Genomic DNA, 24935 nt, shown 5'->3' with positions numbered 1-24935 from the left:
TCATCAAAATATCAGACTTCCTGTGCGACTGACAGCTTGGTCCCAAGAGACTTTTTTGTAGGTTTCTATCCGATGAACATGCCCTGTTAAAATCAGGTTTGTACTATAAAGCATATGGAGGTGCTCGCGAAAACAAATTTTGCAGGTGGCGCTATCGAGCCATTTTTGTTTACCTATGCCGTTCTCCTATAAAATATGAAATTTTTCGCGACTCCTGATGTGTATACAAAATTTGGTGAGTTTTGGGGTATGTTAAAGGCCTCAAAAAGGCGACGGAAAAGTCGGAAGAATAATAATAATAATAATTAAAGCTACAAGTAGCATTTAGCGGGCCCGAGCACGTGCGACCGCCTGGCATGGGCGACCGCCCCAAGAACAACGCCCTGCTCGAACCGTTTGGCTTCAGTCTTCCTTCTGGTTTCTGGAGCTGCAAGCTACATTTAACATGATTGACACAACTGCCCTAACAGACAACTACAAGAGGAGTTTTAATGTATAACACGGTGAAGGAGTTTTTGTGCAGAAAAAGGTACCATTAGAAAAGTTGGTAGCCATACCTGCAGACGGGGCTCCTGCTATGATCAATAGACAAACAGGTTTCATCACTCACTGTAAAGCTGACCCAGACTTTCCAAAATGTCTGCATTACTGCTGCTTCATTCACCAGCAGGCCTTATGTGCAGAAGTGATTGGCTCTGGACACATAATGACTCCTATTGTGAAAATCATAAAAAACCTCAGCTGCAAAGCAAAACAGCACAGGATTTTCAAGGTGCTATTAGAGATGTCTGCTGAATATGGTGAGTATGAATAAGAATATGGTAAATTTGAACTTGCAGTTTTGACTGACATTACTGGAAAACTAAATCACTTTTACTGTGATCTGCAAGGCAATGGCAAAACTATATATTTTTTTGGAACAGACTGCAGTGTTTCTTGTGCGGATTTTTTCTGCCAGGGCTTGTCGGCTTGGTCTGTGGTTGTTGCCCTTTCTGGGGAAGCTGGAGTTTAACTTTGCAGCCTCACGGCTGTGAAGTGGACCCCGTTGATGTTCTAGTCTGGGTGGGTGCGGTGGGGATTCTCCTATGGCGAGATTTATAGAAATTTCTCTGATTAAAAAAGTTAATTCATGAAGACATATATTCACTGACATTAAAAAAATGTTTATGTGACCTCAGAACACGGACATTGTAGGGAATCGAACCCCATCCCAGTAACTGGGAGTACCATTACCAATGTCTTTTGCTTTTTTGAAGTCACATGGCAAGGAAAGCAAAACCTGCATCATGAATAACTAGGCCATAGGAATGCAATAGATACATAAATTTCAATTACTTTCTGAAGTACTTTTTGAGTACTTGTAATATGTTTGTAAATCAGATGGTTTGAAATTTAGAAATATGCAAAAAAAGGATTTTGATTCTTTACTCAATTGCTAACTACAGAAAAAAATGTAAATTTGTAATGCCTTATATGTATTCATGATGCAGGAAAAGAAACCATATTTCCATAAAGTCAGAGGATTGTGACTTAACAGAGATAAAGATGTCACCATCTCTCCCCGTCTCCTTCGCCACAAAAACTGACACCAGCATGTATTTAGTTAAACATTTGACGTTTTAATTTAAGTCAGACGTTGTGACTCAACAGAGATAAAGATGTCACCATCTCTCCCCGTCTCCTTCGCCACAACAACTGACACCAGCATGTATTTGGTTAAACATTTGACGTTTTATATCAAGTCAGACGTTTGTGACTTAAAAGAGATAAAGATGTCGCCATCTCTCCCCTTCTCCTTCGCCACAACAACTGACACCAGCATGTATTGAGTTCAACATTTGACGTTTTATATTAAGTCAGACGTTTGTGACTTAAAAGAGATAAAGATGTCGCCATCTCTCCCCGTCTCCTTCGCCACAACAACTGACACCAGCATGTATTTGGTTAAACATTTGACGTTTTAATTTAAGTCAGACGTTGTGACTTAACAGAGATAAAGATGTCACCATCTCTCCCCGTCTCCTTCGCCACAACAACTGACACCAGCATGTATTTGGTTAAACATTTGACGTTTTATATTAAGTCAGACGTTTGTGACTTAAAAGAGATAAAGATGTCGCCATCTCTCCCTTTCTCCTTCGCCACAACAACTGACACCAGCATGTATTGAGTTCAACATTTGACGTTTTATATTAAGTCAGACATTTGTGACTTAAAAGAGATAAAGATGTCGCCATCTCTCCCTTTCTCCTTTGCCACAATCATCAACAGTCACTTACATGTGTAAAACGACAAAGAACCCCATCATGATCACTAAAGTATGTTTGTACAACTGTACATTCGACTTTATAGTTTGTTGTTTTTAAGTACACATGATCGATTATCGTATTTTTTAACGTTGTGTTTTCAGAAACCAGTTGAATGAAACCTTTATGTGCCATGAAATCAGTTATTGTCTTAGAGTTTACTAAGTTTTCATTAAAATCACCCATTATAGCAATGGTATCACCCAGGGGCTCCAAAAGATCAACTAATTTCTTAAGGTTCTCTCTAAATAATGAAATGGCATATGATGGTGGACGATACAGAACTGCCACGACTATGTTTGATGTAATAAATCTGTGCACTAAACATTCAATATCTACATTTTGTATCTCTACATGTTCAAACAGGATATTTTCAACGGTGTACATTCCAACACCACCATGTTTTAAGCCTTTAATCACATTCAGTCTAGGATCTACTCCACTATAAGACAGTGAGCGTGGCATACTATAAAAATTATACCCACTGATGTTCAATGCATCAGTTAAAGGTGCATTTGGAAGCCATGTTTCAGTTACAGCTATGCAGTTAACATGTAACTGTTTTGTGCACAAAGCTAAGTCCTTTACATGCCACTGTAAATTTTGCACATTCATGAGGAAAATGCTGAATTCACATGAACTAGAAGTGAGATTTTCTTTATTTATCAGATATTGAGGCATGTTTGCCACATATTCAGAAACTGTTTTGTTACAGTAAATGGCCTGTTCCTTAAAATCTTGAATAATTAAACCAGACAAACTTGTTACGCGGCTTAATGCAACATAAGCCTGCCCAGGAGCAAAAGTTTTTTTCAAAGACACAACAACATTATCAATGGTAAGACCCTGAACTTTATGAACAGTACAAGCCCAAGCAAGTTTTAGAGGAAACTGACGTCTCAGACCACCTCTTCCTGTGACTCGTTCCTCTTCTGGAACAATGGCTACAGAACCTGAGACAAGCCCTGGATGATTTTCATACTGTTTCTTCCGTTGTCTTCCAATGTCTTTATTATCAAAATTCACAAAAACAATTTGTGGAAAGTCAGAGTTTCTATAGACAATATCAGTCACAATTCCACATGCACCATTGACAAGACCATCTGCCACATCAACATTTTTACAGAGCATGACACGTGCATTCTTCCCCAAAAGAAGTCTTTCTGCTAGACAAGTATTGTTAGCATTTGAATGATTACCACTTAGTAACACTTGTCTACCTGTTTCCTTACAATTTACATAATCTTGAGCTTTAATAGTTACATACTCTGGACAGGATGAGTGTAGATGGGTTAAATTATGTTGATTTACTTGACCATTAGTTGGGAAAATATGTAAAGCAGAGCTGCCTTCTCCCGTTTCACGTGACTTCAATTGTTGGATATCACTTTTTAACATTTCAGTACCTTTGCATCGTGTCCTAACTCTGCCGAGTAATTTGGCAAATTCCTGATCTTTTTGGCGTACAATGGTTTCTAGGCAAACAATTTCAAACACACCACACCAAAGATCCATACCCACATTTTCTACATACAATGGTTTTCCTCTCACTGGAGGTAATTGAAAGAAATCCCCAACTGCAATAATACAAACATTTCCAAACAATGCAGAGTTACCAGTTTGCTTTATTTGCCTCAGACGCCCATGAATATATGCTAATAAATTATGATCTACCATGGATATTTCATCAATTATCAAAATCTGTAAACTGCTGTAAATGGCACGTAAAGAATTTAATTTTTCCTCACCCAGTGGTGTGTAAGGTAAGCGGACATCTTTACCAATACAAAAAGTGTTGTGTATAGTACTTGCTTGTACATTAAACGCAGCAATTCCTGTGGGAGCCGTCAACAAAACACAGATGTCATCTACATGACGACAAAGAGGAGACAATAGTCTATTTGATTCATATTTTATTGCTTTAATTAGGTGAGTTTTACCAGTCCCTGCACCTCCTGTTATGAACAGGTGGAATGGTTCTGGCTTTTTTCCCAAAACCTTTTCCACACACCATTTTCTCACTTGGTAAAAAATATCCATCTGAATTTCATTTAAAGAGCGAATTAAAGCCAAGCCATCACTACGAGGCATTTTTGTGTTATTCAGTTGAAAGAAATGGCTATGTTGAGCAGAAACTCTTAAATCAGGAATATCAAATTCCTGTTCATCATCGACACTTTTTTGGTTCTGCAACAACTCTTGACACTCAAGTCTTTCCAATTCTTGCTCAGGGCATAATTCACACCAGGCATCTTCAACTACACCAGCATTATCTATCCCTTGCTGAGCATTAACCAATTTATCACCATCAATTTCAAATTTACTTCTGTTTAATGTTACCACGGACTTTACCAACTGCAGACCTGAATTACCAAGTCTTATCGTGCCCTTATGAAAAAAGTCTTGATACGTTTCAAAACCTTGAGGTTTCAGCTGGCTATCGCTGTAGTATGGCAAAAACAACTGCAGATTGCTTTGATAAAACAATTCAGGCTGTTTTGTTTCAGAGAACTTAACGTAACGTACAACAGCAGGTTGTGTGCGGGTTCTTTTTACAACATATCCAGTGTTGTTGTTCAACTTTATTCGCTTAGCAGCACTTTCATTTTTTGACAACACACGAAATTCGGAAGCAAATACTGCTAAACACATTGAAGGAAAATCATCACTCTTAGGTCTGTTCTTATATCTATCCACAATGCTTGTCATCCACATATCATCTGTGCTAACAGAATGCTTTGATGCTTTTTCTTTAAGTACTTTTAACGGTAAACTCATTTTAACAGTATTTTCACCAACAGGAAGAAACACAACTTTCCGAGAGCACTCTTTCAAATGTGCATTTGTCAGTCTATAAACACTTTCTTGAGCAGATACATCTCTGTTGTGCAAATATGTACTGCCTAATGTTTTTAGACTCTCTTTGGCAGAAGCATTTCCATCCCTGCATGCTTCCTTTTGTGCACACTGCAATAATAAACCCATTTCCTTCTCTGATTTAGAGATGTAAGAAATGATGTACACAACACATGCGTATGCGTCGACAACAAACTGTATATCCATATTAGCATTCCAGCATTTTAACAGTGGCTTGCTATATTGATTAATCCAAACTTCTTTAAGTTGACGTTTCAGCACAACATGGGTTTTCCGAGCACAACAGTTATATGCAGTTTCAAATGTGCTTTGGTTTAACCCAACAGATTCAAACAAATCCTCAACATTGTCATAAGTTGGCCCATCAGTTGAGAGAGCAGCTTTAATGTGTGCAATCAATGCAGAAGCCTCTTTTTTCTTCAATTGCGGTGTCTGTGCATTTTCTTTACAGTTGCAAGACTCTTTCTGTGATAACACACATTGACAAGACTGTGTCTCTTCAGCACTTGTGCTACGTGATATGAATGTACGCGCAGAAGGTGGTCTAGGAAAATTAAAACGACACACAGTTCCTTTTTTTTTACATGTTTTCGCATGTGTTTCAGAGTGTTTTTGCACAGATGTTACAATTTCCAGTAAGTCAATATTTGATGGTAACTCACAAGTCACATAACGATCAATAAATGCAATCACTTCAGCATCTGTATTTCTGTCAATTACAGGTGCATCCTCTATCCAAAACAGGCAATGAAGATGTGGTGAGCCTCGTTGCTGAAACTCCACCCTATAAAAATAATCCTTAATTTTTCCTATAGGACATGCAGGCGACATAAGAACCTCTTTCAGAAAACAATGCCAACGAAAATCAAACATCCGAGCAGCAGTGACAGGATTACGACGCAAAAGCTCACATCTGTCTGCCCATTCCAACTGCTCCACAGTTTCAGTTCTACCTTCGTGCTTCAGAATGCAGGAAAGTAAATTCTTCCAACGCATATCAGCTGAAGAAAATGAACAGAACCATGTGGGGATTCCAAGCTGCCTCACACAAGCCATGAGGTCTTTCTGGGCCGCCTGCCAAAAAGCTGGCGTACCTCTAATTGGTTTTAAAAATCGGTACCCATCATCAAATTCCAACATCCTTTTAATAGAATCATCACTTTTCAACAACTCTCCAGTAACTACTCGTTTATTTTTAAAATTATACTTACCTTTTCTTACTGCAATCGAAACATTTGAAACGACCTTTTCTAATTCTGTCATATATTGGGCAAAAAAAATATATTCCACATTTTGTGCAAAACGACAATCAGCATTAAGAATCCTGTTGTTAAAATATCGTGATAGAGTTAAAGGATGTTGTCTTCCATCATGATATGTTGGTCCACCCTTAGGAAACAACACAGGAAAACACTTAGCCTCATTTGTAATATCGGACAACAACTTCACCGGACTATTGCCTTCAGCGGGAGCTACATTCAAAATGTGATCAAAATATTGATCCAAAGCCTCTTGACCAATGTCTACTGGCATTAGACAAGTGTCCTGGAACATGCAATGCTGCTGTCTATCATGCAGAAGTTCATCTCCTAAAACATTTGAATCGTCAACATTTGCAGTGCATTCAACATCTTTTTCTACCACATCAGATGTTTCTTTACAAAAACCATTAATCCAATCATTATTAAATTTCACGTTGTTATAATAATAATTATGGGTTTGTAAAAACTGTAAAGCCTGCTTAACACGTTCCGTATCAACATACTGATATTCATAATGTCCTTTATAAGTAAGCTTCCGTTTTAATTTCACAGGCACAAGAGAACCCTCAATAGACATGCGTGGTAACAAATAAGTTGTTTGTTCAGTATTTGCAGGAACACAAGTAATAGGTCCATGCACGCCATTCTGTCCACCTTTGGGCAATGCTAACAGTTTCATAAATGGAATATGTAACGCTATTAGATGTTGTTCTAATTGATTTAAACATGCCAATTCCGCTGGTATAGGTTCAAGTTCTAAGTTATTTTTAACACTTTCAGCTGGTACTTTACCTTTCTTGATTTTAGCATGACACGTGTAACAAATCCACAATTTGCTTCTTGATGTTTTCATCCATTCACAATTTTTTGAGCAGTTTGCATTGCAGATATGCAAATAACCAGAAGTGATACATTGATCAGCGATAAGTCCAAGTCCTGCATTACTGTACAACTCTTTTTTACAATGTAATACTTGATGTTCAAATAACAACCTATGACATACACAACAAACAAACCCAGGTCCATCTTTAACTTTATCCAAAAATTGTTTCATAACAACATCAAACTCTTCCAACTGTTTTTTATTCAATTGTCGCTTCAATTTCATCCCATCCAACACACTTTTCCTAAAGTGAGGATCTTGACGATATTTTCTAGAACTCAGTGCTTTAACATTTTCTCTATGAGTAACATTACTCTGATATTTTCTAGAACTCAGTGCTTTAACATTTTCTCTATGAGTAACATTACTCTGATATTTTCTAGAACTCAGTGCTTTAACATTTTCTCTATGAGTAACATTACTCTGATATTTTCTAGAACTCAGTGCTTTAACATTTTCTCTATGAGTAACATTACTCTGATATTTTCTAGAACTCAGTGCTTTAACATTTTCTCTATGAGTAACATTACTCTGATATTTTCTAGAACTCAGTGCTTTAACATTTTCTCTATGAGTAACATTAATCTGATATTTTCTTTTACTCATTTCCTTAACATTATGTTTGTGTAACAAATCAAATTTATACTTGCTTTTACTCCCATTTTTAACACGATGTCTGTGTAAATCATCAGTTCTGTATTTTGCAGAACTACGTTCTTTAACCCACATTTTATGCATAGCATTTTCCCTATATTTATTTTTACTCAATTCTAATGCTCTGGATCTACGCAAAGAATCAGATGCATATTTCCTTTTACTCATATCTTTTTTCTTCTGTTTATGCAGTTCACTTGTTTGATATTGCATTTTGTGGTAAAAAGATCTCCTTTTTTTTAGATACTTTGAAAAGGAAGATTCACCAACTGAATCACAACTAACATTATGTGGTTGAAAAGAACGACATCTTAACAGTGGTTTCTCAGAACAAATACTATTGCTTTTACACCAATTGGCACACCCAATTTTACCACTACAATGAACACAAACAACAACCTCGTAATATTTCTCACCACATTCTCGCAAATAAATTGCTTGATTTCCAAGTATTTTATTTACAGGGTTATACTTTCTCCATATGCTACCATTGTGTACAAAAATTTCTACTCCCAAAACATTTGAAGTAGCTTGAATGTCAATCTCACATACAAAACTGCCAACATATTTCATACGTGACTTTTGAATGTACTCAGACACTGTGGCATATCCTTTCTCCAGCAACTTCATATGAATGTCACTGTTCTTTAGCATAAACTTAACAACAGCCAGTCGAACTCTTCTATGACAATTTTCAGATCCACTAATGACTCGAGAAATAGCACGAAAAAAACTATTGCCATCATTTAATGTGACCTCTGTCTTACAAATAGAACCAAGCGTTACATTATTAGTTGGAATGTCTTCATACTGCTTCACAAAATCTAAATCAATATGTTTTGACAACAAAACTGCACTCTCAAACGACAATGGATAAAAACTGAAAGCATTTTCAACTAAATTGTTACTTTGATAAATTTCACTGTTTTGGTGATCATTGTTAACCAATGCACTAAACAAAACTTCATTACAATCACCAACTTCAGACCTGCCATGTTTAACACTCTTGCAATCTCCTTCTGACAGCATTTCTGAGTCTCTTTTGCGTTGCCTCATATTATGACCCAAATTATTTTTTTCCATAGATTTACACAACCCAAAACAACGCTGCTGCTGAAACATTTCAACGCAAGTTACAACTTCATAATGACACTCATTTATATTTTGCAAATATATGCCTTGTTTAGATATGGCCTTACGTTGACAGGCATATTTCAACCAACGTTCATTGTGAAATGTATACACACTCACACCCAAGTAGTCAGCTGTAGCTTGAATTTCAACCTCTGTAGCCCAACTACCAGAAAATCTCATTCTAGAAACATTGAGATATTCATCCACAGACATATTTTCAGATCTCAAAAGAGAACTATAATTTCCAACATTCTTTTGTAAATGTGTGACAACTGCACGTCTTAACTTTATGTGATTTTTCTCTGTACCACTAATAACTTTGGACACAGCCCTAAAAAAACAATTGCCATCGGCTACTATATGATCAGTTTGACATGGAATTCCCAACATATCAACCTCTAGAGGGTTAGAACAAGCAGTGTTTTCACAATGCACATTCAGTTGTTTACACAATGCTTGTGTAACATCAAAATCAACAGGGTAAAACTCAAGTTTCTTTGATGAAACATCAAGAAACTCAACATCCAAACTAGCTTCATTAGCATCATACCATTTTGTCTTCTTTGATTCACGTTGCACAGTAGAAAGCTTACGCTTTCTGTTACTTTCATGCAACGGTAAGGGACCAGTTTGAACATCTAAACTGCACCCGAAACCAAACTGTGACCCAGTATTTAATCCAGTTTTACAATCCTTCTCAAGCACACTTTGTTTATTTTTCTCACTATGATCATTGTCAGTAACAGCAACGGATGCAATTTCAAAAGCCATTTCTTTCCCTGCAAGTGAAATACTCAGGCAACAAATATAATTGTATAAATCATTAAGACTAGGAAGGTACATGATAATACTTCTTCCATTTACATCTGCCATTCCAGTACCACTGCGTGCATGTGAATCCACCACAGCATAATGGCCGTTTTCTGAAATAACAGCACAAGTACTACTGCCTATGGTCAAAAAACATGTTTTATACTTGACAAGCATGTGCTCCAGTCCCTTTTTAAGAGTTATCACTTCACCACTGTCAACAAATTTACCATTACTCACATTAACAATCCCAGAAACGTATTCACCATACTCAAACTTAAATAATTTACCATCAATTTCAGAATCCATGGGCAAATCAGGTACTGACAAAAACTTCAAATTTCCAGGGATGATTTTGTTTTCACACACCGAGGAGTAAAGCTGATCACCAAGAAACACAACATGGTCCAAGTCTGTTGCCTCCCACTCAAAAACACTACGATGCGTGTGTTTAGCCATACTCACCAGGGCTATTGCCATGCACTGCACACCTCTGTTTTGAAGCTGCCGATCTCCTTGATGAAAAGATCCCCTTACACAACGTTCTGTGTCAAATCTGTTACAATTGTTTTCATTTAAAATCACTGAAGATGATTTTTTTTTTAAATTACTGCCCTTTTTTCCAATTTTCAATGTATTTTTGCATTCCATTAACACTTTACATTTATCGCCAACCACAATTTTGTCATTTAACTCCTGAACATGTTCTTTTATAAAACCAGTCTGTCTTTTGCCCAAAACTGACTGATTCACACGTGCATCCTCTGCTCCCAAACCAAATGTATTATTACACCCGTCCCAAGAAGCTTCTTTCACAAACATTGAACTAATGCCAAACCATTCTGCATTCAAAGACTTTTTCAAGTTCCAAATGTGCAACATCAAGTCATTAAAGCAACTGTTGAAGACAGCCACAGATGTTCCAATATTAGAAAACATTCCAGATGAATCTCGTGCACCACAATCAACCACAACAAAATACTCTTTGTGATGAATGACAGCACAAACGAAACCCTGCAAATCCAACAAACACAGATCTTCCTCCATCAGTCGCTCCTGCATCATTTCATACAACAGTGAAAAATCTTCACTCTTTGAATCACCAGAATACACAGGCTCATTGATAGCAACATCCCAAATTCTTCCAAACACACTGAGCTTTTCAGAAACCTTGAATAACTTTTCGGAATTGTTCACACATCCATCACTTCCATTAAATGAACAAACCAACTGCACACCTTCATTTCTAATATTATCAACATCAGCGTCCCTCCATGTACACACTGGAGCAACAACATGGTTGATTGCAGCCACAACACAACATGTAAGCGATGTTGTACTATCACTTGAATTTGTCAATCTTACTTTCATTCCAGAAATCAAAGGCCTCTGTATTTGCTCCAGACAAACACAACCAGAAGTTTTACCTTTTTCCTGAACCTTACACACTTTGGTGCGACGCATATTAAATCCCTTCTTTCGTGGCATCTAAAAAAAAAATAAAAAAATGAAACCACCATTAAAATAAAATTCTCATTTCTATTATGTATACATAAAGCAATACATTTATACCACACAGACAAATAATCAAAAACATAAAATTAAATATTCAGACTATTGGAAAATAGTTATACACAAATAAATGTAACATGTGTCCTATAATACAGTGGTCCCCAACCCCCGGGCCGCAAATAATAAATAACTTACTTTACTTCCGGTTTATTTATATCTGAATCTGAAAGATGTTTTATTTTGAAAAGATGCCCGATTCTCTGTGTGACTGTCACACCCGTCTATGTCACCAGTAATGTATGGAAGCGATTCAGTAGCATTAATAAAAAGCAAAGTTAAAACCAGAAATGCTTTTTCATTTTCAAAAAGAAGCTGCATTTTGTTGACTCAAAAATAAAATGAAAAAACAATCCCCCAAAATGCTTTCTTTTCCTTCCTCAAAGCTTATTCTGTCACTTAATTAAAATGAAAATGGTATTTGACATTTCATTTTCAAGTCGTTCTCTGGTAAATGTGTAGCATAATTCATTTAGAAATGTTTAATTTGACCTTTAAAATGGATTAATAGAAATGCTTTTCTGATTTTCAAAATGAAGCTGCATTTTTTGACTCAAAATTAAAAAGAAAAAGCAATACTTCAAAATGCTTTATTTCCTTCCTCAACACAGCTTATTCTGTCACTTAATCAAAATGATAAAGAAAATGGTGTTTGACATTTCATTTTAAAAAAGGTCCACGGTAAATGTCTAGCAAAATTCATTTAGAAATGTCTAATTTGACAATTAAAATGGATTAACAGAAATGCTTTTTAATTTTGAAAATGTAGCTCAAAATTCAAATATAAAAGCAATATTTCAAAATGCTTTTTCATTTTATACTTCAATCCGCCTATTCTGTGTCATAATTAAAACGAAAATGCAAAGAGGGGATTGCATTTTAACATCCACCCTGCAAAACTTGGAGCAATATTCATTTCTTAAACACATTAGCAGAGGGGGGGTGGGGCGATGACGTCACTGCTTTCTCCGTGTGTACGGCCGCTGTCGCTGAGAGACCTGGTGTGTCTGTGTTCGCATTAAGATCACCTAAAACTGGGTCCTGTTCACAAACCGCTGGACCTGGCCTGCTCAAACCTGGATTCCTGGATCTTAATGCGAGAAATGCAGCAGAATGTTCCTTTAGCTCCCTCTTGAATCAGAAGCTGTGAATCCCAACCCAACTTCTTCAGCGTCGTCTGACCGCACGGATTTACAAACATATGATCAAGCAGAGCAGGCCTTTAATAATAATCATAACAGTAATAAAAGCACATTATGAAGATAGTCTCCTGCAGCTTCACGCTGAGTGAGTGTTTTTGGTCCAACCAGCAACCGTTTAGCATGGAGAAATCTGTCTGTTGATGGAGCTCCAGCTGTCAAACAGCAAATTTAGCTGCAAATAAATTTGTAAATATGTGAGAATTACATCAGTTTTTATTTTGTTCTGGACACCACTGGAAACACAAATTCATATGATGGTTTCTCGGATCATCGTAGCAGCATTTCCGCCTTCAGCGATCGGAGCTTCGCGCTCCGCTATGAAAAGGCAGCTGGCGGTCCGAAGATAAAAAGCTTGTCTGCGTGCGTCAGGAGGAGGACCGCAGAAGACGGACATGCTGCTAGTTAGTCCTGAGAAGCTGTGCAAACTCATCAGAAGTTCACAACCATCACAAAACCCTCTTCTCTGCCACTAACAGTCTGCTCCTGGTGCGTGTGTCTTTCAGCAGGCGGACACACGGAGAAAGCAGTGACGTCATCGCCCCGCCTCCCCTCTGCTAATGCTTTTAAGAAATGAATATTGCTCCAAGTTTTGCAGGGTGGATGTTAAAATGCAAATGCAATCCCCTCTTTGCATTTTCATTTTAATTATGACACAGAATAAGCGGTTTGAAGTATAAAATGAAAAAGCATTTTGAAATATTGCTATTATATTTGAATTATATTTGAATTTTGAGCTATTTGATGCAGCTACATTTTGAAAATTAAAAAGCATTTCTGTTAAACCATTTTTATTGTCAAATTAGACATTTCTAAATGAATTATGCTACACATTTACCATGCACCTTTTTTTAAATGAAATGTCAAATACCATTTTCTTTATCATTTTAATTAAGTGACAAAAAAGCTGTGTTGCAGTATAAAATGATAAAGCATTTTGAAGTATTGCTTTTTCTTTTTAATTTTGAGTCAAAAAATGCAGCTTCACTTTGAAAATAAAAAGCATTTCTATTAATCCATTTTAAATGTCAAATTAGACATTTCTAAATGAATTATGCTACACATTTACCATGGAACGTCTTGAAAATGAAATGTCAAATACCATTTTCATTTTAATTTTAATTAAGTGACAGAATAATCAGTGTTGAAGAAGGAAATGAAAAAGCATTTTGGTGGATGGCTTTTTCATTTTATTTTTGAGTCAAAAAATGCAGCTTCATCTTGAAAATTAAAAGGCATTTCTGGTTTTGACTTTGCTTTTTATTAATGCTACAGAATCGCTTCCATAGTAACACAGACCAAGGTGCTCCTCTCAGTCACGTGATAAGTTATCGCTAAAATAAAACCCAGGAGCTAGCAAAATGAGTAAAAAACAAACGTCTTTGGAAAGTTTTTTTTGCATAGGTGAAAAGGCCCAGCCAGGAGACAGAAGAGGAGCCTTCTACTTCCAGAAAAAAATAGCTACATTTTTCTTTTTTGCACCATGAGTGGCAGAAGGGGGGAGGATGATGAGAGCCATGCAATGTTCTATCCATGGGTGTCTAAATTAAAGCTGGGATGTGTGATGTCACACATCTGTTCCTCCTTCTGCGTGGCGTTGCTACAGTAATCCTCCACCAACATCTCAAAGACCTGTCCGTTAACTTAAAAAATGTGCAATCAAGTTTATTGAAACAAGGTTGGGGATCACTGCTATAATAGATTATTAAACACTGCAAATTTAACTTACCTTTACCAAACTCTTTAATGGCTTACAAAACACAACGTTCTCTGGAAAAAACAGCAAACAGCTCCTCTCTCTGTTGTCCAGACAAAGGTTTAGTCACTGGTGTGGAAGATCCCTCAGAGGAAAACTCTGGAGTTACAAATAAAAATGTAAAAGGAAAAACATTTAATTCAAACAAAAATAAATACATAAACAAACTTTAATAGACATGAAATGGTAGATGCTCTCTGGGAGGCTAATCCATAGAGGAGGTCCATTAAAACTGAATGAGGCCTTGCCGTGTGTTTTAACTTTTGGGATAACCAAAAGGCCTGTATCAGAGGACCTCAGGGTCCACAGGGGATCATACATTAAAATCATATCAGACAAATATGAAGGCCCAAGACCATAAAAACATTTATAAACTAATAATAACGTTATCAATCCTAAAGCGAACAGGAGGCCAAGCAGCCATTTTAAAATCTGTGTGTGTTCCTGCAAATATATTCATACTGGCTGCCACACTTATAGATTATATGAAAACATTTATACACAAATAAATTTAACATGTGTCCTATGAAATTATTAAACACTGAAAATTTAACTTAAAACCTAAAAAGTACAAAATAGGTTGGAACTGATCTTCAGTGGAAATACTCACGGGTCGGCACGCGTTCAAAATGTATTATATGTGAACTGCTATGTATTTGATCAATTAGAAAGGAGTTTCACTGGTTAATGTGGTTTAAAAACCGTAAAAACTACATTCGAATATTTAATTGAGAACTACAAAGATGGTGGATAGACTACAAAAAAAAAACGATCTCTGAAACTGATAGAAACTTGTTGTTTGTCGACCAGTATCGATTCTACATGTCATTTTGTACATTTGTGTCCGTTTAAAAAGAAAATTCGTCGGTTGGTTTGCTTTGAAAAGTCTTTTTAAAATTACGTTCGAAACAAAATGCCCGCCATCACTTCCGGTTCAACGAAGTAAAAGGTCAAATTATTTGCGTTCGTCTAATCAATTTTAAGCAACTTTTACGGTTTTTTATTCAATAAAATTGATAATCAGAAGGTGAGTAGTCGTTGTGGCGATGTAAAAAAGTGTCGATGGTCGATTAAAGTAATGGTTCGTTTACAAGTCGCGGGAAAATTCATAATGGTCGTGACAAACCTCGAGTCAAATTGAAGGCGTCCTCGGCGCAGTGCGTCTGGCAAGGTCGAGTTCTTCTCACTGGGGGTCCTGTAGTCTTCCTTGCTGGTCAGGAGCGTCGAAGATCGAAGTGCAGAGGAAATGAGAAAGTTCTGAAAAGAACTGATTTGCTCAAATTCGGCAAGCTTCAGCGAAATTCTCTGTGGGGTGTGATTCTCCAGTCGTCCAGCAGGGGTCGAGCAGAGGGAGTACTCAGACGAAAATGCCCTGCCTTCAATGGCTTGACCAGCTGCTTGACTTGTGGTTTTTCCCATCATGCATTTTATCGTTCGTATTTGATGAAGTAGATTGATTACATGTCATTGCTTTCATGAAATAATAGAAGTTCTACTTCGTTTAGTTCCGTATGTATGTGTAGAACATTTTATAGTAATTATTTTATTGATCATTAGTCCGTTAGGGAACATTGTAGCTGTTGGGTTTGTGCCCCATTGGCATGAGTTCTCCCATGGACCAATCAGACAGCTCCGTTTTTAGTTTGATCCCAAGGGTTAAAATCTAATAAAATTACATTCCAATCCCAAAGTGGTGGTGTGTTGTCTTCTTTGTGTTATGTCTGTGTTCAAAAAAATGTTTTGTGGGTGATTCTGTTAGATACATCTCACAAGAAACGTTTGCTATTCAGGGGTTGTGACGTCATACTTCCCATGATGCTTTGCTGGTGGGGGAAGCCTGCTGCATGTGAACTTTGTCAAAGAACAACAAAATCTTTTACAGCATAAATACTTAACGGTCACCTGCTACCTAGAGGCCGAATTGTAATCCCTTTGACTCTCTCTGGTGGACTTTTCTTAGAAGTTCAATCGGCTGCTTTATTTAAGTTGAGAAATCTTCATATCTATAAATATAAAGAAGTCTAAAAAATTTTTCAAAACACAACTGCCCTTACAGACAATTAAAAGAGGAGTTGAAATGTATAACACGGTGAAGGAGTTTTTGTGCAGAAAAAGTACCATTAGTAAAGCTGGTAGCAGTGACTGCAGACGGGGCTCCTGCTATGATCAATAGACAAACAGGTTTCATCACTCACTGTAAAGCTGACCCAGACTTTCCAAAATGTCTGCATTACTGCTGCTTCATTCACCAGCAGGCCTTATGTGCACAAGTGATTGGCTCTGGACACATGATGACTCCTATTGTGAAAATCAACACCTCAGCGGCAAAGCAAAACAGCACAGGATTTTCAAGGTGCTATTGGAGGAGATGTCTGCTGAATATGGTGAATTTGAATTTGGTGAATCTGAACTTGCATTTTTGACTGAAATTACTGAAAAACTAAATCACTTGAACTTCGAGCTGCAAGGCAATGGCAAAACTATATTTTATTTATGGAACAGCCTGCAGTGTTTCTTGAGGGGATCTTTTCTGCCAGGAAACTTCAGGAGTTTGACAGAAAGGTGACCAGCTGTGCAGCTGTTTGTGTACAGGGAGAGTAACAGGGGTGAAAGGACACAGCCCTGGGGGGATCGGGTGCTTGTGGTCCGAGTATCTGAGACGAGCTTCCCCAGCCTCACATACTGCTGTCTGTCCGTCAGGAAGTCTGTGATCCACCTGCAGGTGGAGTCAGGCACATTCATCTTGGAGAGTTTTTAATACCAAAGATGTATGAAAGACATACCGAAAAAATATGTCTTTCAGTGTTTAACTGGCTGTCTTTGGATTATGCATGCCTGAGTAATGGCCATTCTTACTACTCATCTCTCTGTTCACTGCTTGCTAATTTACATAGCAGGGGTCCCAGCAGGAGGGGGCGGGGTTGTAACACGACTCCTTCAGCAGAGCCAGGCTGAGAGAGGCTTTGACATGTAAGATGTTAGATGTTAGAATGCCAGATGTTAGAATGACCAGTTCATTTTATATCTATGAAAATATTCAGGGAGCTATGGGACATGTTCAGCTTTAGGTCTGTGAAAATTGGTGTCGATTGTTGAAACATAAGTTACCATAAAAAAAATGTTTGTTTGGAGTCTAGACAGATTTAACACAGGTTTTTGGATGAAAAGGATTTTTTATAAATCATCTGTTACACTTTTAAGTCTGAAAAAAATATGGAAGGCAGCAAACACAGATCCCTACCGTTTTTAATTTTTTTGTGCTGATATTTGAAAGATAAGTTATGCAAAAAAATAGGTGTTTGCAGTTTTGCCTAAAAAGACGTTTTCGGACCTTTTTGGATGTAATGCTCTCTAAGATGTCACCTGTAACTTCAATCATTCTGAATTTTTTTAGGAAGCAGTAGCACATAAATGCCTATGAAAGTTGAATTCTTGGTGCTGATAACCTAAACAGAATTTATGCTAAAAATCTTTGTTCAGTCCAAAATTTCATTAAAAAAATCAAGTGATGAAGTTTCTCGTAGACCCTATAGTGTTACATATCAAAGCTGGAGGTTATTAAAGGCATCTAATTCTGAAATCTCAGCTTCCTGAGACAAACGGCTGATTTATAATAAATTTCTATTATTTGGGTGCACATAATCGACCACTTCCTGTTACGCAGGCACCGTCAGGTGTACACCCATGAAACTTTACATGATGAGAGAGGACCCTTCTGAGTATCTCCAGTTTTAATTTCATGCACATCGGACAAAGCAAAGAGAAAATACAGGGCAGAATGTGCCCAATGCAATAACTAGGTGGCGCTATAGAGCTCGTCCAAGATTGTCATATCCATGGGTTCAGAATAGAAGCTTCATCATATCCATTGAATTTCAGTGAGATTGGACAAGGAATGTGCACGTGAGAGCAACTTTTGTGTGCATAGCGAGATGCCCAACTTTGCCGCTCTGTCACGACCACACCCCCGCATTGAAAGTTATGGTTTTTTGTCAGAGTAAACTTCAATGGCTTTTCAACAGGTGGACGTCATTTTCAGGTGTGTCGGCTCATCCTACTCGGAGCAGTGATGCTCCAAGTAAAACATGTCATTTCCTCTTGCCAGCAGGTGGCGCTACACTTTTTCCAGATTTTTTCACTGCAGATGTGTTCAGAGTCAGACTACAATCATGCACATCAATTTTGGATCAGATTGGATTATGCATGGCTGAGTAATGGCCATTTTTCTTTTCATGGCGTGTTTTCGAAACGACCTCCAATTTTGACGCGCCGCCATGGTCACAAACATCCATAAAAACTTAAAAGCTTTGCAATTTAACATCGGACATGTGTCTAGTTTACAAAACCAAAGTTTGGAGTCATTACTCTCAAATCTCTAGGAGGAGTTCGTTCTAGAGCGAGGCCTGCAAATGACCAAAATACAGCAAAAATGACATATTGTCATCAAAATATCAGACTTCCTGTGCGACTGACAGCTTGGTCCCAAGAGACTTTTTTGTAGGTTTCTATCCGATGAACATGCCCTGTTAAAATCAGGTTTGTACTATAAAGCATATGGAGGTGCTCGCGAAAACAAATTTTGCAGGTGGCGCTATCGAGCCATTTTTGTTTACCTATGCCGTTCTCCTATAAAATATGAAATTTTTCGCGACTCCTGATGTGTATACAAAATTTGGTGAGTTTTGGGGTATGTTAAAGGCCTCAAAAAGGCGACGGAAAAGTCGGAAGAATAATAATAATAATAATAATAATAATAATTAAAGCTACAAGTAGCATTTAGCGGGCCCGAGCACGTGCGACCGCCTGGCACGAGCGACCGCCCCGTGAGCAACGCCCTGCTCGAGCCATTCTCGTCGTTTTTTCTTGTCCATTCTGGAGCTCCAAGCTATTGTTAATACGACAGCAGCCTGGGGGGGGGGGGGGGGGGGGGGGGGGCTGTAATCTGTTGCCTTAAGGGACAAAGACTTTTGCATATAGCATGAAAAAAATTCAAGCAATGATGATAATTGCTATCACTGTCCCTAAGGATGAGAACAATAGAACTCATTCAATTTCCACTACAATGTCTAGATGAGTGTCAGCTATGTCTGATAACTTGGCCAATTAGCTGGACCGGGATCTTGCAAAGTGCAGGTGGTTAACGTCCAGTGTGATGAGTCTGTGGACGGCAACAGTACAGCATAGCTTTTGGTTTCCACAAGAGAAGAACTCCTGACACATCTGCCCTAACAGACAACTACAAGAGGAGTTGAAATGTATAACACGGTGAAGGAGTTTTTGTGCAGAAAAAGGTACAATTAGAAAAGCTGGTAGCAGTGACTGCAGATGGGACTCCTGCTATGATCAATAGACAAACAGGTTTCATCACTCACTGTAAAGCTGACCCAGACTTTCCAAAATGTCTGCATTACTGCTGCGTCATTCACCAGCAGGCCTTATGTGCAGAAGTGATTGGCTCTGGACATATAATGACTCTTATTCTGAAAATCGTAAACAACCTCAGCTGCAAAGCAAAACAGCACAGGATTTTTAAGGTGCTATTGGAGGAGATGTCTGTTGAATATGGTGAATATGAACATTGTGAATCTGAACTTGCATTCTTGACTGACATTACTGGAAAACTAAACCACTTGATCTGCGAGCTGCAAGACAATGGCAAAACTATTTTTTTTTGACCAGCCTGCCTGAGCCAGTGTTTTTCTTGTGGGGATCTTTTCTGCCAGGGCTTGTCAGCTTGGTCAGTGGATGTTGCTGCAGTTGTCTACCTTACTGGGACAGCTGGAGTTAAACACAGCAGCTCACGGCTCTGAAGTGGACCCCGTTGCTGTCCCAGTCTGGATGGGCACTGTGGCGATGTTCCAATGGCCAGGCTGGCTCCTGGTATAAAGAGATTCCCAAATACCATTTCCTAACCGCAGAGCCAAGGATGTGTTTACATGTTTAGGTCAAAAATGTGATGGACAGCTTCATGTTGTCTAAACATGCCACCCTGTTATTAATCCAGTTGATATGGTTCTCCATCTGTGTCTAGGTGATAGAAAAGCATTTTTTTTTTATATTTAGAGCTCTAAGCAAACAAACAGTTGTCTATATAAAAGAGCTTTTACAATTGTGCACTTTTAGCAGGTCTCTGAGTTCATGTGACCAATGTATGGTGGATTTTCACAGACCTTGTTTAAAACTGAAGGTGAGAGAGACTTAGAGAAATGGTTTCATTGTTCTGGAGTTCTTTGTTTCATCCACAGAAGTGTAGAATTGGTGATTGATTTTGAAAAGCTGCTGAAAAAAGTATCTTTTTCAAATTGCAATTTCTAACTTGGGTTTTACATTTTGTGTTCCATTTTTTGTGCTTTAATTGGGAAGCATTTGTTATTTGTTTGGTGTTTTTAAGGTTCTGCAAATATACACATCATTTTTTAGAGACATTTGTTATCAGTTGTGTTTGTTGATTTGTAGTTTAATTTCATTGGATGTATAGATGTCGTGTGGGGGGGAGGCTCGAGAGCAGGTAGGACCCAGGCGCAGAGACGGGAGGCAAACGGGTTCAGGGCAAGTGGGTTTATTTAACTAACAAAAAGCGCTGCAGAGCAGGATGACAAAACTAAAAACAAAAACTTACTGTGGCATGGCAAGGGACATGGATGCCAGACAAGAAGACGTGATCAACATGAGCAGAAGTTAATGGACCAGCACAGGAGGAAGGCAGAGACAAGACTTATATACAGACAGGGCAGACAAGACACAGGTGAACACGATTAGGGCAGATGGGGACCAAAGGAAGTAAAACTCAAGAAACATGACAAGACAGGAAACCTTTCAAAATAAAACAGGAAACAGAACCAAACAAGACAGAACAAGAACTAAAGCGAAAAAAAAGACAACAAACTGAAACCATGACAATAGAAAGGAAAAGAAGTTCAAACATTGATTATAAAAAAGGATATAAGAGATAAAAAAAAAAGAAAAAGGAAAAGAAAAAAGATAAAATATTGATTTAATTGCATTTTGAATGAATAAAAAACAATGATTAATAGAATCAGAATCAGGAATCAGAAAAAGTTTTATTGCCAGGTTCAGTAGAGCGCACTTTACAAAACGAGGAATTTGACTTGGTGTATAGTGCAATTAAGAATAAGTTAAAAATTAAGTTAACAACAACAACACACTATATACAGTAGAGTAAGGTGAATTAAAGTGGGAGCACAGATGGGCTGGGATGGTGGGGCCTGTAAGTGGCACCGACAGTCCTTTGGTGGGCGGGGGGTGGAGGGGGGGTCACCTGGGGGAGTTGGGGTTCTGTTCAGCAGGCTGGCTGCAGTGGGGAAGAAGCTGTTCTTGTGGCGCGAGGTCCTGGTCCTGATGGACCGGAGCCTCTTGCCAGAAGGGAGGGGCCGAAAGAGATTATGTCCTGGATGAGAGGGGTTGGCTACAATCCTGGCTGCCCGCCTCCAGGTCCTGGAGATGTGCAGCTCCTGGAGAGACGGGAGGTGGCAGCCGATCACCTTCTCTGCTGAGTGGATGACGCGTTGCAGCTTGGCCTTGTCTCTGGCCGTGGCCGCAGCGAACCAGACTGTGATGGAGGACGTGAGGGTGGATTCGATGATGGCGGTGTAAAAGTCTACCAGCATCTTTTCAGGGAGGTGAAACTTCTTCAGCTGCCTCAGGAAGTACATCCTCTGCTGGACCTTCTTAGTGATGGAGCTGATGTTCTGCTCCCACTTGAGGTCTTGGCTGATGATGGTTCCCAGGAAGCAGAAGGACTCCACAGAGGTCACCGGGGAGTCACAGAGGATGACAGGGGGGAGGGGGGCTGGGGCCTTCCTGAAGTCCACTGTCATCTCCACTGTCTTCAGAGCATTAAGCTCCAGGTTGTTAGCGCTGCACTATGACACCAGCCTGGCTATTTAACTCCTGTAGGCCGACTCATCTCCGTCAGAGATGAGGCCGATGAGTGTGGTGTCGTCAGCAAACTTCAGGAGTTTGACAGACAGGTGACCAGCTGTGCAGCTGTTTGTGTACAGGGAGAGTAACAGGGGTGAAAGGACACAGCCCTGGGGGGATCCGGTGCTTGTGGTCCGAGTATCTGAGACGAGCTTCCCCAGCCTCACATACTGCTGTCTGTCCGTCAGGAAGTCTGTGATCCACCTGCAGGTGGAGTCAGGCACATTCATCTTGGAGAGTTTTTAATACTAAAGATGTATGAAAGACATACCGAAAAAATATGTCTTTCAGTGTTTAACTGGCTGTCTTTGGATTATGCATGCCTGAGTAATGGCCATTCTTACTTCTCATCTCTCTGTTCACTGCTTGCTAATTTACATAGCAGGGGTCCCAGCAGGAGGGGGCGGGGTTGTAACACGACTCCTTCAGCAGAGCCAGGCTGAGAGAGGCTTTGACATGTAAGATGTTAGATGTTAGAATGCCAGATGTTAGAATGACCAGTTCATTTTATATCTATGAAAATATTCAGGTAGCTATGGGACATGTTTAGCTATAGGTCTGTGAAAATTGGTGTCGATTGTTGAAACATAAGTTACCATAAAAAAATGTTTGTTTGGAGTCTAGACAGATTTAACACAGGTTTTTGGATGAAAAAGGATTTTTTATAAATCATCTGTTACACTTTTAAGTCTGAAAAAAATATGGAAGGCAGCAAACACAGATCCCTACCGTTTTTAATTTTTTTGTGCTGATATTTGAAAGATAAGTTATGCAAAAAAATAGGTGTTTGCAGTTTTGCCTAAAAAGACGTTTTCGGACCTTTTTGGATGAAATGTTGAATAAAAGTTCACCGGTAACTTCAATAATTCTGAATTTTTTTAGGAAGCAGTAGCACATAAATGCCTATGAAAGTTGAATTCCTGGTGCTGATAACCTAAACAGAATTTATGCTAAAAATCTTTGTTCAGTCCAAAATTTCATTAAAAAAATCAAGTGATGAAGTTTCTCGTAGACCCTATAGTGTTACATATCAAAGCTGGAGGTTATTAAAGGCATCTAATTCTGAAATCTCAGCTTCCTGAGACAAACGGCTGATTTATAATAAATTTCTATTATTTGGGTGCACATAATCGACCACTTCCTGTTACGCAGGCACCGTCAGGTGTACACCCATGAAACTTTACATGATGAGAGAAGACCCTTCTGAGTATCTCCAGTTTTAATTTCATGCACATCGGACAAAGCAAAGAGAAAATACAGGGCAGAATGTGCCCCATGCAATAACTAGGTGGCGCTATAGAGCTCGTCCAAGATTGTCATATCCATGGGTTCAGAATAGAAGCTTCATCATATCCATTGAATTTCAGTGAGATTGGACAAGGAATGTGCACGTGAGAGCAACTTTTGTGTGCATAGCGAGATGCCCAACTTTGCCGCTCTGTCACGACCACACCCCCGCATTGAAAGTTATGGTTTTTTGTCAGAGTAAACTTCAATGGCTTTTCAACAGGTGGACGTCATTTTCAGGTGTGTCGGCTCATCCTACTCGGAGTAGTGATGCTCCAAGTAAAACATGTCATTTCCTCTTGCCAGCAGGTGGCGCTACACTTTTTCCAGATTTTTTCACTGCAGATGTGTTCAGAGTCAGACTACAATCATGCATATCAATTTTGGATCAGATTGGATTTTGCATGGCTGAGTAATGGCCATTTTTCTTTTCATGGCGTGTTTTCGAAACGACCTCCAATTTTGACGCGCCGCCATGGTCACAAACATCCATAAAAACTTAAAAGCTTCGCAATTTAACATCGGACATGTGTCTAGTTTACACAACCAAAGTTTGAAGTCATTACTCCAAAATCTCTAGGAGGAGTTCGTTCTAGAGCGAGGCCTGCAAATGTCCAAAATGAAGCAAAAATGACATATTGACCTCAATATATCAAACTTCCTGTGCGAGTGACAGGTGGGTCCTTTCAGACTTTTTTGTAAGTCTCCATCTGAAGAACATGCCCTGTAAAAATCAAGCTTGTACGTTAAAGCGTATGCGGGGCGTCGGGACAAAAGTCACTGTAGGTGGCGCTATCGAGCCGTTTTTGTGCGCCCATGCCAATCTCCTATAAAATACGAAATTTTTCGCGACTCCTGATGTGTGTGCCAAATTTGGTGAGTTTTGGGGTATGTTAAAGGCCTCAAAAAGGCGACTCTTCCGGTAGAATAATAATAATAATAATAATAATAATAAACATTCGAATTACAATAGGGTCCTTGCACTCCGTGCTCGGGCCCTAATAATAAACCTAACAGATACAATAGGGTCCTTGCACTCCGTGCTCGGGCCCTAATAATAATAATAATAAACCTAACAGATACAATAGGGTCCTTGCACTCCGTGCTCGGGCCCTAATAATAATAATAATAACTCTTACAGATACAATAGGGTCCTTGCACTCCGTGCTCGGGCCCTAATAATAATAATAAACATTCGAATTACAATAGGGTCCTTGCACTCCGTGCTCGGGCCCTAATTATCTATAAAAATTAAAT

General features: G+C 38.7%; 2 long non-coding RNA genes across 3 annotated transcripts in view; one reads left to right on the top strand and one right to left on the bottom strand.

The window, feature by feature from the left end:
- LOC110016248 (uncharacterized) overlaps positions 1–24935 on the top strand; it is a 285661-nt gene that overhangs the window by 200710 nt on the left and 60016 nt on the right. The window lies entirely within an intron of this gene.
- Positions 1052–17073, bottom strand: LOC144996774 (uncharacterized). The gene is made up of 2 exons (XR_013659597.1): positions 15577–17073; positions 1052–14549 (listed from the first exon to the last, which is right to left on the bottom strand). It is a non-coding gene; the product is annotated as an uncharacterized LOC144996774 (long non-coding RNA).

This window comes from Oryzias latipes, chromosome 13 (genome assembly GCF_053564925.1).
Source record: "Oryzias latipes strain Hd-rR chromosome 13, Olatipes_Hd-rR_3.1".
Classification (NCBI taxonomy): domain Eukaryota; kingdom Metazoa; phylum Chordata; class Actinopteri; order Beloniformes; family Adrianichthyidae; genus Oryzias; species Oryzias latipes.
The sequence above is the reverse complement of the archived record's forward strand: the minus strand, read 5'-3'. Positions and strand labels throughout refer to the sequence as shown.